Raw genomic sequence first — 16,398 nt, 5'->3', positions numbered from 1 at the left:
CCAAAGGACATTATCAAGAAACTGACAACCTACAGAACAGGAGAAAATATCTGCAAATCATATATCTGATAAGGACTTAATCTCTAGAATACTTGATAATTCCTAAATAGAACAACAAAAAGACAATCCAACTTAAAAGTGGCAAAGGAGGCTGGGAATGTAGTTCAATAATAGAACACATGCCTAACATGTGTAAGATCCTGGGCTCAGCCTCCAGCAATACACATACACACACACACACGCACACGCACACGCACATGCACACGCACATGTGTGAAGAAGGCAAAGGATTTAAACAGATACTTTGCCAAAGAAGATACACAAGTGGCCAAGCACATGTAGAGCTGCTCCTTAGTTATTAGGGTAACACAACTCAAAAGCAAAAATAATCCCATCTCACATATGAAACTAAGAATGAGAAAGTAGAATGATTATAATTCATAAAGAAAGAACAAGGGTGGGGGGTGGGGAGGGAGAGAAAGAAAAAAGATAGGAAATTTTGAACTTGCACTTTGCCGATGGACATGCAAAACAGCACATAGCCACCATGGAAAACAGTCTGGCACATCCTCAGCAAGCTAAACATAGAACTGTCATATGACCCAGCAATTCTTCTCCCAGATAAATATACAAAAGAACTGAAAACATGGACTCAAACACCCATGTACACCACAACATTATTCACAAAAATCCTGGTACATAGAAACAACCCAAGCATCTAACAAATGAATGCATAAGCCAAGTGTAATATACACACAGTGGATTATTATTCAGCCTTAAAAAGGAATGGAAAACTGACAAATGCAACAACATGGATGAACCTTGAAAACATTACACTAAGGCCAACCAGCCAATCACAAAAGTACCATGTGATTCCAGTTACATAAAATATGTAGAAAGAAAGTAGATGAAAAGTTATCAAAGATTGGGGGTTGGGGGAAACGCTTCAAGGTTAGAGCTTCTGTTTGGAGTTACTAAAAAAGTTCAGGAAGCAGGTATCGTTGCTGGGTTCACACAGTGTGAGTGTAATTGATGCCAATGAATCATAGACTACATGTAATTGTACATTTTTAAAGGTTAAAGTAATACATTTTATGTTTCATATATTTTGCCACAATAAAAATAAATAAATCTTATTAGAGAAACTGTCAAAAGGATATTTGTTTTAGTGGCTTTGGATTTCTTAGCAAGACTTCAGGACTTGAGTATGAAAAAGTAGGACAAAAAGGTTGGCAATATGAACAAATAACAAACCTTAAGGACTAAGGAAGAGTTAAGCTTGGTAAACTATACCACTAATAAACCCCGAAACAATCTCATTTCTATGGTCATTTAGCAATGAAGTGATAGAGCTTGTGGGGGAAAGAAGCAGCAAGAGATAAAAAATATCACAAGTATTTTAAATGAGTGTTCAGAAAAGTCAAGTATACCTACATTTGTCTTTCACCCAGAATTTACCTCATTTTTTCTTTATTTATGGCCACATATTAAGGTCATTTGGTGTCTCGCTCACTCACTCTTGCTCTTGCTCTTTCATATTTTATTTCTTACACATACATATTTTTGCCGCTTGTTTCTTGGACATATAATAACAGACAGTCAATGTTACCAACACAAACCCTATAATCAATACAGTTTACAAAAATAAATAAATAAATTCAGGTCCCACTCTTAAGTGGTTTACATTTAACAAGATGAGCACACAAACAGCTGTAATCCAATGACAAGTTGAGAACTGAATTTCACTAAGAGGTGAACTCTCAATGGCTAGGCTCACTTACTAGCTAGTTGAGTGAAAAAGACAAATCAGCATTTGTAATTCAGAAAGCAATTCAAATTCAGCAAAATCACACAACGACCATCAACGGCTTTAGGGTTACCCTGTCACAGTTAAAGATTTGAATGTCCAATCTGTACAGTCAAAGCCTCTTCAGGCAGCTATAACGGAACTTCAACTAGTTAGTAGGACATCTGCTTCTTTGAAATAGCACTCATAATACTATATACTGAGATAAACAAAGTTATCTTAAAATGTTAAACTCTTTAATATTTATTTTTTAACTTTGAATTAAAAAGTCATCTCACTCTTCTAGTAGTTTCAGTCTGTGTGAACAAACACGTGTACATAAGACACAAATATAAATCGATATATACATTTCAAAAGAAAAAAAAGATGAAGGTAATAAGTTATCAGAGAGTTGGCCTGAATGTTGAAAAGCTGTTAGCCATAAAGTCAGAAGAGGGTTGGTGAAGAGGAAACATATATGGTATGTTTTTAAGAATGTCTATAGTCTTCTGGTTCTACACAATTTGAAAATCTAACTTCTATAGTCTATTTTAAACCCTTCTAAATTGTTTGCTGTAAAAGACAGCATACAGCTTGGTTCAAAACTATTCAATCCCAATGTAATTTCAGAACATCCTTATCATCTTCTTTTTAACAACAATAACATGACAACTACAAGGGCTGCAGATTCATGTTTGTCAATCTATTGGCTCTATGTCACATAAAAAATAATAATAATAATTAAGCCTACCAGCAAAGGATTTATAAAAAGACCACTCGCAGCAAAATAAGTAGGTTAACCAGTAAGTTAAATATTTTTACAGATGAAAATGGCATGATTTGTAGTACCCAGAAATATGCAAACCAACAAGGACTAATTAGCTTCCACATTAAGTAAAATGGGAAAGATTTTTAATAGCCTGCTAAACTTGCCTTCAAGTTCAAGACCCATAACCAGAAAGCACAAATGTTTGAGAATATTACATTTCACCTAATTTTCACAAATACCCCTAAGTAATGAAACACTGGGCTGGGTGTTGTAGGTGCTGTATGGCCAACTGTTTCTGTAACCACATTTTCCCCACCTAAGCAGTCAAGAGCATTTTCTATGGGTGTTGAGTTTTCCATGAAAGGCAGGCACTCGGCACAGAAGCCCTAATGTCCCTAAATTTGCCCCTTTTACGGGCCTATATGTTTTTGTTGTATTTCAGAACTACTCAGTGGAATGCAACTTCTCAGAACTGGAATGTAAACTTATTCACGTCTGGCTACAGAAAGCAAGAGAGTATACAACAATCATGCTGAGATTATAGTGGTAGGTGATCCAAATTCACAAAATGGTTAAAAGTGTGATACTCTGAGATATCAATTTTTTATATCTTCATTTCAAGAAATCTTAAAAATCTAAGTAAATGACTGGACTAATGTTCCTAAACCAAAATCAAACAAATATGCTTAGGACTTAGAAAAAAAATCCCCATACCATTATCTTTGGAAAGCACAGTAGCAATTAAATCGGGGGGAAAATATTCTTAACAAGTAACTGCTGATGCTGTCAATTCCATTCTCAAAAGCAAGATATACAAGAATAAATTTTAATAGAGGTATAAAAGAAATGTAGGTTAAAAGACTTGTCATAAAAATACATTTAATCTTTTAAAATACTTTTGCTTCATTCAGTTTTAAAAAAACAGCTTTTCAAAACAAAAATCATATACATAACAAGTATACATACAAATTACATGTATGAATGTAAATTACAACTTTTTCTAAAGAATAGACTTTAACCAGCTAATATTTCAGAAGTATTTGGAAAATTGGATACACACTTAAGCATCTCTAAATTCCTTTCAAGGTTCACTAAGAAATATCCCAACAATCACCACCAAGCACATATTAACAGAGCTTTGCTCCTCTATGAAGTGAATCTCCACATTTAACCTTTACTTATAAAAATAGATCACGAGAAAAAAATATGACAAGCAAGGCCTCGTAGCTGCATTTCCCCTGCCTCTAGTTCATTCCTTAGTAGTTTGTTGTCTATTTAATTAACAGAAGTACCATACAGTTGACATTTACACTATTAGCATTTTCATTTCTTTTAAAAAAAAAAATCTAACCTGCACTGTCTTCAATATCTTTGAAGCAACAGTAACAGCGACAGTGCTGCCACCTTCTACAGGAGCTCTCTTCTCTGCAGCACTGAGCACTCCCCATTTCCCCGTGTGTTTTCTCCTGGTGACTCCATGCTGCTGTAGCTTGTAGAGAGCCAACATTCCTTCTGACGGCTAATTTCCTGCTTCAATGACCCACCCACCCCTCCTGGCTGCATTATGTGTTACGCATGTTGTATGGGCACTCTTTCCGCATACCAGTCTCATGACCTCAGCAGCTGCCTGACAGACACTCTTTATCAATTTCTATTAATTCATTATCTACTCTCTTGTAAGTCAAGGACAAGTAGGAAACTCTGCAATGTCTGCTGTCCTATGAGTCTTCAAGGTCAAATGCTTAGATGTGTTCACAATGCAGTTCTGTTGTTAAATTTTACCAAAGCTGTACTAGAAACTAGTTGCTCTCCACCAAAAAAGATGCTGAATTGTATACCTGGCCTGAGGGATTATTGTGGTACAGACTAGCATAAATTTAAATCAACACAGCAAGGGGAAAGTTGAAAGAGATTGCTTTTACTCTTGCTTTCCCCTCAAAAGAAAAAAAGGTGGCTCTTACCTCAGCTGTACTGGGGTGAAGAGAGCAAACAGTTTTTCCCTCTTGCCACAAACTAAACCAGCAAAGGACAGTGGGTGCGAGGACTACACTTTGGTAATGTCTATGTCCTCGTGACTGAACTACTAGAGAACAGCTCAGCTAAATTGATCTGCTGCTATCAGTCTACACAGTGGCACAAACAGGTCTCTGCTGATCACAGTGCTTTGAACACAGATGGCAGCTGGACGGTTTATATAAAAGTTATGGTCCATAACAGATTTTTCCCTTCAGCATGTAGACACATGCCTTATCCAAAATGCCTCTGTTAAATGTTCATCATTGCATTGTGCAAAGCTGACCATGTATGAGTTGAATAGATAAGAAGGTTTGGCTCCAATATCTTGCCTACAAATGACCTAGTTTTTATAAAATTCATTAGAGAAGCAAAATTAACAAATGCATTATTAAGAAATAACCAAGCAGGACCGGGGTTGTAGCTTAGTGGTAGAGTGCTTGCCTAGCATGTGTGTGGCACTGTGTTCAATTCTCGGCACTGCATATAAAATAAAGGTACAGACAACTAAAAATATATTTCTTTAAAAAAAAGGAAGAACCAAAACTTCTACATACTTCTATATATATAAATAGTAGACATGTTTTATTTTAAAGATAAAACCTAAACAGAAATTCAGGTCACTTGACTAGTATATTTTATATTTACTGAACACTGAAAAAACATACTTCCAAGAATGGAAAAGCATAAATTCACACACATGAATAAGTTCTTAATAATAATAATTTCTCGAGCAATAAAATGTCTATTGGTTAATTCACAGTAATCAAATGTGTTGTAGATAAATGATTGCTCCTTCTAATTCTTCCCAAAAGTAACACTAGTAATAATATTTAACCTGTTTTAGAGCTTTCCTTACGGATCACAGTGGTAAAGCCCTATTATTTATCATCAAAAAATAGTTTAGGAATAAAGTAACAAAGGATGTGCACGGGCTAGATACAAAAAAATCTACCCCAAAAACCTTAGCCTTTCAAAGAGAAATTCTTAAAGACTTAAATGAAGAGATATACCATGTTCATGGTATATGATTTGAAAAGCTAATATCGTTAAGATGGTATTCTTTCCAAATTCATATTAAGCTTTAGCACAATTCCAATTAAATCCTAACAACCATTCTTGACACCAACAATCTAATTTTAAAGTTATCTGGAAAACAAAGATACAGAAGATAAACAATTTTGATAAAGAACAAAGTTGGAACTTATAATATGCATATGATTTCAAAAAGTACTCTTAAGCTACACTAATGAAGATAGTACATATTGGTGTAAAAACTGATATGTATATTGTTGGGACTGCAAATTACTGCAACCTACTATGGAAAGCAATATGGGGATTGCTTAGAAAACTTGGAATGGAACTACCATTTGACAGAATTCTCCCACTCCTTGGTCTATATCCAAAGGACCTAAAAACAGCATAATACAATGATGCAGCCACATCCTTGTTTATAGTAGCTCAACTCACAATAGCCAAGCTATGGAAAAAACCTAGGTGTCCTTCAACAAATGAATGGATAATGAAATGTGGTATGTATACACAGTGGAATATTACTCAGCCATAAAGAAGAATGGGATTATGGCATTTGCCTGTAAATGGATGGAACTGGACACTACGATGCTAAGTGAATAAGCCAATGCACCCCCCAAAAGGCCAAATGTTGTCTCTGCTTTGTGGATGTAACCTCAAAACAAGGAGATTAGGGAGGGGAATAATAGAAACAGATTGGACTAGACAAAGGAAAACAAAGGGAAGAGGAGGGGAATAGAAAATACAGTAGACTTAATAGGTCACAACTTTGCTACCCTTGTATACATGACCAGGGTAACTCCACATCATGTACAATCATAAGAGTGGGAAGCTAACAGAATAAGTTATACTTTATGCATGTATATTCTATCAAAATACAATCTACTGTCATGTATAACTAAAAATAAAAAATAATTGATATGTAGAGTAACAGAAGAAAGATTTCAGAAATAGATCTAAACAAGCATTTTTATAGTTAAATATTTTATGTAACTATTTTTACATTAGGTCAGGCACAGTGGTGTATGCCTGTAATCTCAGCAGCTCAGGAGGCTGAAGCAGGAGGATCACAAGCTCAAAGGCAGCCTCAGCAACTTGGTGAGGCCCTAAGCAACTCAGCAAGATCCTGTCTCTAAATAAAATATTTTTAAAAGGACTGAGGATGTGGCTCAATGATAAGCAGTCCTGCGTTCAATCCCTAGTACTCCCCACCCCCCAAAAAAATCACTGATTTTTAACAAATGTGTCAAGGCAATTCAATGGATAAATAAATGTTCTTTTCAATGAGTTGTTCTAGGACTATTGAATATCACATGCAGAATAGGAAACTTCATAACAGTCAGAAAAATTAAAGTAAAAAATGGATCCCAGGCCTACATTGGAAGAGCTAAAACTATTAAATTTCTAGAAGAAAAATATAAGAAAAATTTTATGACCTCAGATTTAAAAGAGATTTTTTTTTTTAAATAGGGCATGAAAATACAAACTATGAGTGAAAACATTGACAATACAGAAAGACATAGTTAAGAAAAAGGCAAAGCACAGATTGGGATAAAAAATTTGCAAAATATATTAAACAAATGAATTGTACCCAGAATACATAAAGAATGCTTAACAGGGCTGGGTTTGTGGCTCAGTGGTAGAGTGCTTGCCTCACAGGTGTGAGGCACTGGGTTTGATTCTCTGTACCACATATAAACAAATGAATAAAATAAAGGTCCATCAAAAACCTTAAAAAAAAAATTTAAAAAAGAATGCTTAACAACTCAAAAATAAGACAGATAATCCAACTTTTTTAATGGGTATAAGATTTGAACTAATGTTTTATCAAAGAAGATAAATAGTCAATGAGCACATGGGGATGTAGCTCAGTAGTAGTAAAGTACTTGCCTAGCATGCACAAGGCACTGTGTTCAATTCCCAATACCACCAAAACAAAAAACATAAAACAAAAAATTAAAAAAACCCACCTCAACACAGTAGTCTTCAGAGAAATGCAAAATAAAATCACAGAATATGGCCATTGACCTACTAGAATGACTAACATGAAAACTGACAATACTATGTTGGACAAGATGTGAAGCAACCAGAAATCTCATAAACTATTATTATGAGTGCAAAATATATGGAAAACAGTGTAACTGGCCATTCCTAAAATGGTTAAACACACACTTACATATAACCCAACAATTCCACTCCTAGGTATTTATCCAAGAATGAGCAATAAAGCAAAACTTCAAAGTTGTCTGAGTCTGTTCTATTACCTTTCATCATAGCTATAACCATCTTTTTTTTTTTCATCTATATTCTCCCTATTTATCTAACCCCATATCTACCTACCCACATATGGCCAATATTTTTCAGGTGTCCCCAGTCCCAAATTACCCCTTTAGGTCTGTATAGGTCCCATCTGTTTTATCAGTGAATGTAACCCAACATGCCTAAAATCAAGTCTCTTCATTTCAAACTGATATTCATCCTTTTTATTTGATTACAGTTGTCAATGGCAGCATCACGCTATAGACATCCAAGTTCAAAGCAGTGGAATCATGCCTGGCTTCTTCTCCTTTTCTATAAACTTCAGTCAATAAATTCCATCACTTTCTATCCCTAAATTACTCTTCCATGTGACCCACCAATTTCTATTCTGATGACAATATTGGGTGCTTAACACATCAAAACCATTGAAATAAGGCTCCTACCTCTGGTCTCAACTTAACCCAATACTCCATGAATCCTCTCATTCTACTGATCTACCTTTAATGGTTACTCATGTGATTGAAAGTCATTAGGCCAGCCTCTAAATTCAAATCTGATGGATCACCTGTTTGCAAGCATTTAATGTGAAAGAGTCTAAGCTCCAGACCCAGCTGGAGTAAATCAAAAATCCCTATGGCCTGCTATGTCATATGAATCCAGGAACTTGAATGGTTTGGAAACCTCTATTCTGGGCAATTACCTTCAATATAATCTTCATATATGCCCCAAATAACCTTCTAGCCATCTTTATTGTCAAACACAAGGACTCTAACATCTTTTCTAAGCTATGTACCACAGGCAAATTCATACTTCATGAGCCTGAGTGGTAATCAGGTAAGCTCTTTTCCACTATATTTGAAAGGCTATAATTTAGTCTTTCAAAATAATCAATAATCAAAGAGGAAAACAAACCATGTTTAGTAACAGAAATAAACAAATATGGCTGGAAGAACAACCCATATCTCAATAATAACCCTAAATGTTAATGGCTTAAACTCACCAATTAAGAGACACAGGCTAGTAGAATGGATCACAAAACAAGACCCAACAATATGCTGCCTACAGGAGACGCATTTGATAGGAAAAGACATACATAGGCTGAAGGTGAAAGGTTGGGAAAAATCATATCACTCATATGGACTTCGGAAACAAGCAGGAGTGTCCATACTCATATCAAATAAAATAGATTTCAAGCCAAAGTTAATCAAAAGGGATAAAGAGGGACACTACATACTGCTTAAGGGAACCATACACCAACAAGACATAACAATCATAAATATTTATGCCCCAAACAATGGTGCAGCTATGTTCGTCAAACAAACTCTTCTCAAGTTCAAGAGTCTAATAGACCACCATACCATAATCATGGGAGACTTCAACACACCTCTCTCGCCACTGGACAGATCTTCCAAACAAAAGTTGAATAAGGAAACTATAGAACTCAATAACACTATTAATAACCTAGACCTAATTGACATATATAGAGTATACCACCCAACATCAAGCAGTTACACTTTTTTCTCAGCAGCACATGGATCCTTCTCAAAAATAGATCATATATTATGTCACAGGGCAACTCTTAGACAATATAAAGGAGTAGAGATAATACCATGCATCTTATCTGATCATAATGGAATGAAACTGAAAATCAACGATAAAAGAAGGAAGGAAAAAGCATACATCACTTGGAGAATGAACAATAGGTTACTGAATGATCAATGGGTTATAGAAGACATCAAGGAGGAAATTAAAAAATTCTTAGAGATAAATGAAAACACAGACACAACATATCGGAATCTATGGGACACATTGAAAGCAGTTCTAAGAGGAAAATTCATTGCTTGGAGTTCATTCCTTAAAAAAAGAAAAAACCAACAAATAAATGATCTCATACTTCATCTCAAAATCCTAGAAAAAGAAGAGCAAAACAACAGCAAAAGAAGTAGAAGGCAAGAAATAATTAAAATCAGAGCTGAAATTAATGAAATCGAAACAAAAGAAACAATTGAAAAAATTGACAAAACTAAAAGTTGGTTCTTTGAAAAAATAAACAAAATCGACAGACCCTTAGCCATGCTAGCGAAGAGAAGAAGAGAGAGAACTCAAATTACTAGCATACGGGATGAAAAAGGCAATATCACAACAGACACTTCAGAAATACAGAAGATAATCAAAAACTATTTTGAATCCTTATACTCCAATAAATTAGAAGATAGTGAAGGCATAGATAAATTTCTTAAGTCATATGATCTGCCCAGATTGAGTCAGGAGGATATAGACAACCTAAACAGACCAATATCAATTGAGGAAATAGAAGAAACCATCAAAAGACTACCAACTAAGAAAAGCCCAGGACCGGATGGGTATACAGCAGAATTTTACAAAACCTTTAAAGAAGAACTAATACCAATACTTTTCAAGCTACTTCAGGAAATAGAAAAGGAGGGAGAACTTCCAAATTCATTCTATGAGGCCAACATCACCCTGATACCTAAACCAGACAAAGACACTTCAAAGAAAGAAAACTACAGACCAATATCTCTAATGAACCTAGATGCAAAAATCCTCAATAAAATTCTGGCGAATCGGATACAAAAACATATCAAAAAAATTGTGCACCATGATCAAGTAGGATTCATCCCTGGGATGCAAGGCTGGTTCAATATACGGAAATCAATAAATGTTATTCACCACATCAATAGACTTAAAAATAAGAACCATATGATCATCTCGATAGATGCGGAAAAAGCATTCGACAAAGTACAGCATCCCTTTATGTTCAAAACTCTAGAAAAACTAGGGATAACAGGAACATACCTCAATATTGTAAAAGCAATCTATGCTAAGCCTCAGGCTAGCATCATTCTGAATGGAGAAAAACTGAAGGCATTCCCTCTAAAATCTGGAACAAGACAGGGATGCCCTCTCTCTCCACTTCTGTTCAACATAGTTCTCGAAACACTGGCCAGAGCAATTAGACAGACGAAAGAAATTAAAGGCATCAAAATAGGAAAAGAAGAACTTAAATTATCACTATTTGCAGATGATATGATTCTATACCTAGCAGACCCAAAAGGCTCTACAAAGAAACTATTAGAGCTAATAAATGAATTCAGCAAAGTGGCAGGATATAAAATCAACACGCATAAATCAAAGGCATTCCTGTATATCAGCGACAAATCCTCTGAAATGGAAATGAGGACAACCACTCCATTCACAATATCTTCAAAAAAAATAAAATACTTGGGAATCAACCTAACAAAAGAGGTGAAAGACTTATACAATGAAAACTACAGAACCCTAAAGAGAGAAATAGAAGAAGATCTTAGAAGATGGAAAAATATACCCTGTTCATGGATAGGCAGAACTAACATCATCAAAATGGCGATATTACCAAAAGTTCTCTATAGGTTTAATGCAATGCCAATCAAAATCCCAACGGCATTTCTTGTAGAAATAGAGAAAGCAATCATGAAATTCATATGGAAAAATAAAAGACCCAGAATAGCAAAAACAATGCTAAGCAGGAAGTGTGAATCAGGCGGTATAGCGATACCAGACTTCAAACTATACTACAGAGCAATAGTAACAAAAACAGCATGGTACTGGTACCAAAACAGGCGGGTGGACCAATGGTACAGAATAGAGGACACAGAAACCAATCCACAAAACTACAACTATCTTATATTTGATAAAGGGGCTAAAAGCATGCAATGGAGGAAGGATAGCATCTTCAACAAATGGTGCTGGGAAAACTGGAAATCCATATGCAACAAAATGAAACTGAATCCCTTTCTCTCGCCATGCACAAAAGTTAATTCAAAATGGATCAAGGAGCTTGATATCAAATCAGAGACACGCCGTCTGATAGAAGAAAAAGTTGGCTACGATCTACATACTGTGGGGTCGGGCTCCAAATTCCTCAATAGGACACCCATAGCACAAAAGTTAATAACTAGAATCAACAAATGGGACTTACTCAAACTAAAAAGTTTTTTCTCAGCAAAAGAAACAATAAGAGAGGTAAATAGGGAGCCTACATCCTGGGAACAAATCTTTACTCCTCACACTTCAGATAGAGCCCTAATATCCAGAGTATACAAAGAACTCAAAAAATTAGACAATAAGAGAACAAACAACCCAATCAACAAATGGGCCAAGGACCTGAACAGACACTTCTCAGAGGAGGACATACAATCAATCAACAAGTACATGAAAAAATGCTCACCATCTCTAGCAGTCAGAGAAATGCAAATCAAAACCACCCTAAGATACCATCTCACTCCAGTAAGATTGGCAGCCATTATGAAGTCAAACAACAACAAGTGCTGGCGAGGATGTGGGGAAAAGGGTACACTTGTACATTGCTGGTGGGACTGCAAATTGGTGCAGCCAATTTGGAAAGCAGTATGGAGATTTCTTGGAAAGCTGGGAATGGAGCCACCATTTGACCCAGCTATTCCCCTTCTCGGTCTATTCCCTAAAGACCTAAAAAGAGCATGCTACAGGGACACTGCTACATCGATGTTCATAGCAGCACAATTCACAATAGCAAGACTGTGGAACCAACCTAGATGCCCTTCAATAGACGAATGGATAAAAAAAATGTGGCATTTATACACAATGGAGTATTACTCTGCATTAAAAAATGACAAAATCATAGAATTTGCAGGGAAATGGATGGCATTAGAGCAGATTATGCTAAGTGAAGCTAGCCAATCCCTAAAAAACAAATGCCAAATGTCTTCTTTGATATAAGGAGAGTAACTAAGAACAGAGTAGGGACGAAGAGCATGAGAAGAAGATTAACATTAAACAGGGATGAGAGGTGGGAGGGAAAGGGAGAGAGAAGGGAAATTGCATGGAAATGGAAGGAGACCCTCAGGGTTATACAAAAGTACATACAAGAGGAAGTGAGGGGAAAGGGAAAAATAATACAAGGGGGAGAAATGAATGACAGTAGAGGGGGTAGAGAGAGAAGAGGGGAGGGGAGGGGAGGGGGGATAGTAGAGGATAGGAAAGGCAGCAGAACACAACAGACACTAGTATGGCAATATGTAAATCAATGGATGTGTAACTGATGTGATTCTGCAATCTGTATATGGGGTAAAAATGGGAGTTCATAACCCACTTGAATCAAATTGTTAAATATGATATATCAAGAACTATGTAATGTTTTGAACAACCAACAATAAAAAATTTTAAAAAAGACTATAATTACTTTATATCCTGACATAATCAATGATTTTTTTAAAAATTGTTTTAGCCACAATGATGCATCCATTAATCAAATTAACTACACATACAAGTTTTTGAAAGTTCACTTAAATGACACAGTGGTTATGAAACCTGAAAAACTTTATTTGGGGACAACTCTTAAGTCTATGTTTTCAAAACTATATTTTAAAATTCAAGATCAGGGGACAAAGTAGTAAACTAAATCTCAAGATTCTGAAAAATTAATATTATTGACTTATACAATCATCAAGGGAAGAAAAAGAAGAAAACACTCATGTAAGTCTCATTATGTAAATTTACTTTTTTCTAGAATATGTATACATTCTATCCCAAAATATATATGATTTAGACTAATGAAATGAAATAATCTTACTTTGGGGTTTTACTATTTGTAAATAGAATTAAGACTACATAATGACTATACTCATAATTCACCTTAACGAAGCATAAAAAGTAATAATAATATTTTAAAACACAGGAAAGTAATATTTTGACCACTGTTCTAATTTTTTATTAGTTGAAAATGTTTATGAAATACACCAGTTATCTTAATGAAGTTAGACACTAATACACTAACCAGTTTATAGCTAGAAAACATGCATGTAGCTTATGTAACATTACGTGAATGTTCAATACCAGAAATTCTATTTTTATATTTAATTACAAAAATACAAAAAAAGTAACTCCTATATGTGTTAGCAAAAGCTAAGAAGCATCTAAGGAAATAATGTTAATATTCTGAACTTACAGTTTAATATTCTAATCAGTGATAAATATTAAGTACAGTTTTAAGACCTGTATATTTAAACTCTCACCCCCCAAAAAATGATATACATATCTAAGGTATTTCTTCATTTCATTTATTTCAACCAGTGCTTTTAAACAATCTACAATACAATGAAAAAAAACTGAATATAAAAAGTCTTTTTCTCTAACATTCAATCATAATTTTGTTATCTTTAAGATACGTATATAATTCAACTCATGATAAAATAAAATACAGGTCCCCAGAACTATGATTAATTGGAAATTTTTATTTTAATAAAGATATTCCAATTTCCTGGAGTATAGTTTGCTTCATGTATCAATCTCTCTTTAAACAATATCCTTAACTCACTATTTCCTGTTACTGTCCCCAATACAGAAAGTATGCTTCCTTCAAAACAAATTTAATTGCTAAACATTAATATTTTTTAAGACATACCTTAAATTTATACAGCTAAAACAGTGATTCACCCCATCCCTCTACCCGTCCTCCAAAATTAACTGTGGTGCAAACAGGATTGTGAGTTCCTTTGCACATAGCAGTCGATAAGAATTCTAACACTGGAGAAAAATAATATTGGATTTCATTGACAAATACCAGACTTTAAGACTTTGATGAAATATAATAACACTTATTTCTGTAAGAGAAATCCAAACATCCCTGAAAATTAGGACTTCCAGGATGAATTATCACACACTTATTTATACCAAGGATCATATGTGACAATTCCCTGACTGAAGACTTTCAGCATCAGATGACCTGGATACTGCATAAACCACACACACAAAACTTAAGTGCTTCTCTTTAAGGGTACTTACTTTGTTAAGACACTACAAAACGCCAGTGCTCCAAAGACCCACAAAAGCCTATATTTATATGTATAGCACATCTGTGATGCTGTAGTTATAGCAACCAAATTCCCAACTTGATCCAGCAATTGAACTCCCTCTCTAGAGAACAGTTTTGCTCTGTGCAGCAGGTTATCACATCAGAATACGATTTCAAAGTGGAACAAGGGATTTAAATTATGCTGAAAATCACGCTAGCTTTCCAGGATAAAGACATTTCATACTAAGGCAGGAGGTACAACTAATACCCAGTATATCCCATTTTCTCTTTTTTACATGTTTCACTCAACTCCTTTAATGCATAGACCTATCTGATTTCAAATTTAAAATGGAATATATTTACATCCAGTGCAATTAAACTTTCTGTTCCTTATCATCAACTCTATAGTCAAGCCAAGTGGACTTTGTTTTTTGGTACTAAGATTGAACCCAGGGATGCTTTACCACTGAGCTTCATCACCAGCACTCCTTATTTTTCACTTTGAGTCAGGGCCTTGCTAAATTGCTGAGAGGGGCCCAAACTTGCAAACCTTCTGCTTCAGCCTCCTGAGTTGCTGGGATTACAGGCATTTGCTTCAGCACCCAGTCCTTTGTTGGTATGTTTCCTAATTTTCTCTGACTTATTTGAAACTTTCTCCCAGCATTTCTTAAAGTCTTTAACATATATCTTGCCTGACATACACTATGAAAATATCAGAATTTGAGTCAACTTTTGGTAAGACAAATACGAATTACAGGTGATATAAGACCCGGGGGAGTGTGGCTGAGCTGAAGAGTGTGAGCAAGAGCAGAGGAAAAGAATGATCTAACAGAAATAATTAAAATAATTAACATGCCACAAGAATGAGAGGAGAAAATAAAGTGAATGTATACAATCGAGACTGCTGGTTGGCTACTCCACTGTCTACTCTCTCCTTTCTTGTTAGAAACTTATTTTCATATTGGTTTTGTGTTTTGTTTTGCTCTTAAACAGGGTCCACAACATTGCAAAATAATAGATCCCATGTCCCAGGACCCTAAGCTAGCCATATGACTACATTCTGGACAGTGAGCTACAAAGAGAAATGTTGCCTCTAGGATTTCTGACTTGGATGGAAACTTAATTAAAATAAATAAATAAATAAATAAAAACCTTCTTTCTTTCCCCGATTCTGGTTTCCAATGCAGATATAATGACTAGAAGCCAGCAGCATCTATGCCATGAATTGACCCTGAAAATGGAAGCCATGTGCTGATTTAGGTAGAGAAAAAAGAAGCCTATAACTTCTCACACCATACAACCACCACCATACCATCCTGGACTGCCTACCTCCAGATTTCCTCTACGTGAGAGAAAACGTAGCCCTTGTTGTGTTTATGCAATTGTTTTATGCAACCAAACGAGTTGCAATTAACAGAGTAAGCAGACTGACATCTAGCAAGACATCTTTTGCCTTTTCCCTCTTTGGCACCCCTGCACTAGTCAATCAGAATCAACTTCTCAAGAACTTCACCAGATTCTGTCTTCCATTGTCTTGCTACCTCATTTTCCTAATTCTTATCCTCTATGTTAACCAAATATTAAGTAAACCATTAGTCACTGAAAATATTGTTCTAAAGGGCTTTTTAAAAGGGACAGGTTAAATAATCAATAAGCGGATGCCAACAAATTAAGAAAGCTTCCGCACAGCAAAAAAAAAAAAAAAAA

The 16,398-nt window shown here is 35.2% G+C and overlaps 1 protein-coding gene across 8 annotated transcripts in view; it reads right to left on the bottom strand.

Annotated features, from left to right (window-relative positions):
- The window catches only part of Rapgef2 (Rap guanine nucleotide exchange factor 2), a 263,457-nt gene that overhangs the window by 123,002 nt on the left and 124,057 nt on the right, over nt 1-16,398 (bottom strand). The window contains exon 1 of one of the 8 annotated variants that reach the window (XM_048813574.1): nt 3,907-4,206. The exons of the other annotated variants lie outside the window; for them this stretch is intronic. The gene's annotated coding sequence lies outside the window, so the exon portion shown is untranslated. Of the gene's footprint in view, nt 1-3,906; nt 4,207-16,398 lie in introns of those variants that run through there. 8 annotated transcript variants of the gene reach the window in all.

Source organism: Marmota marmota, unplaced genomic scaffold, assembly GCF_001458135.2.
Source record: "Marmota marmota marmota unplaced genomic scaffold, marMar, whole genome shotgun sequence".
NCBI classification, from domain to species: domain Eukaryota; kingdom Metazoa; phylum Chordata; class Mammalia; order Rodentia; family Sciuridae; genus Marmota; species Marmota marmota.
This window is presented reverse-complemented; position numbering and strand designations above follow the sequence as displayed.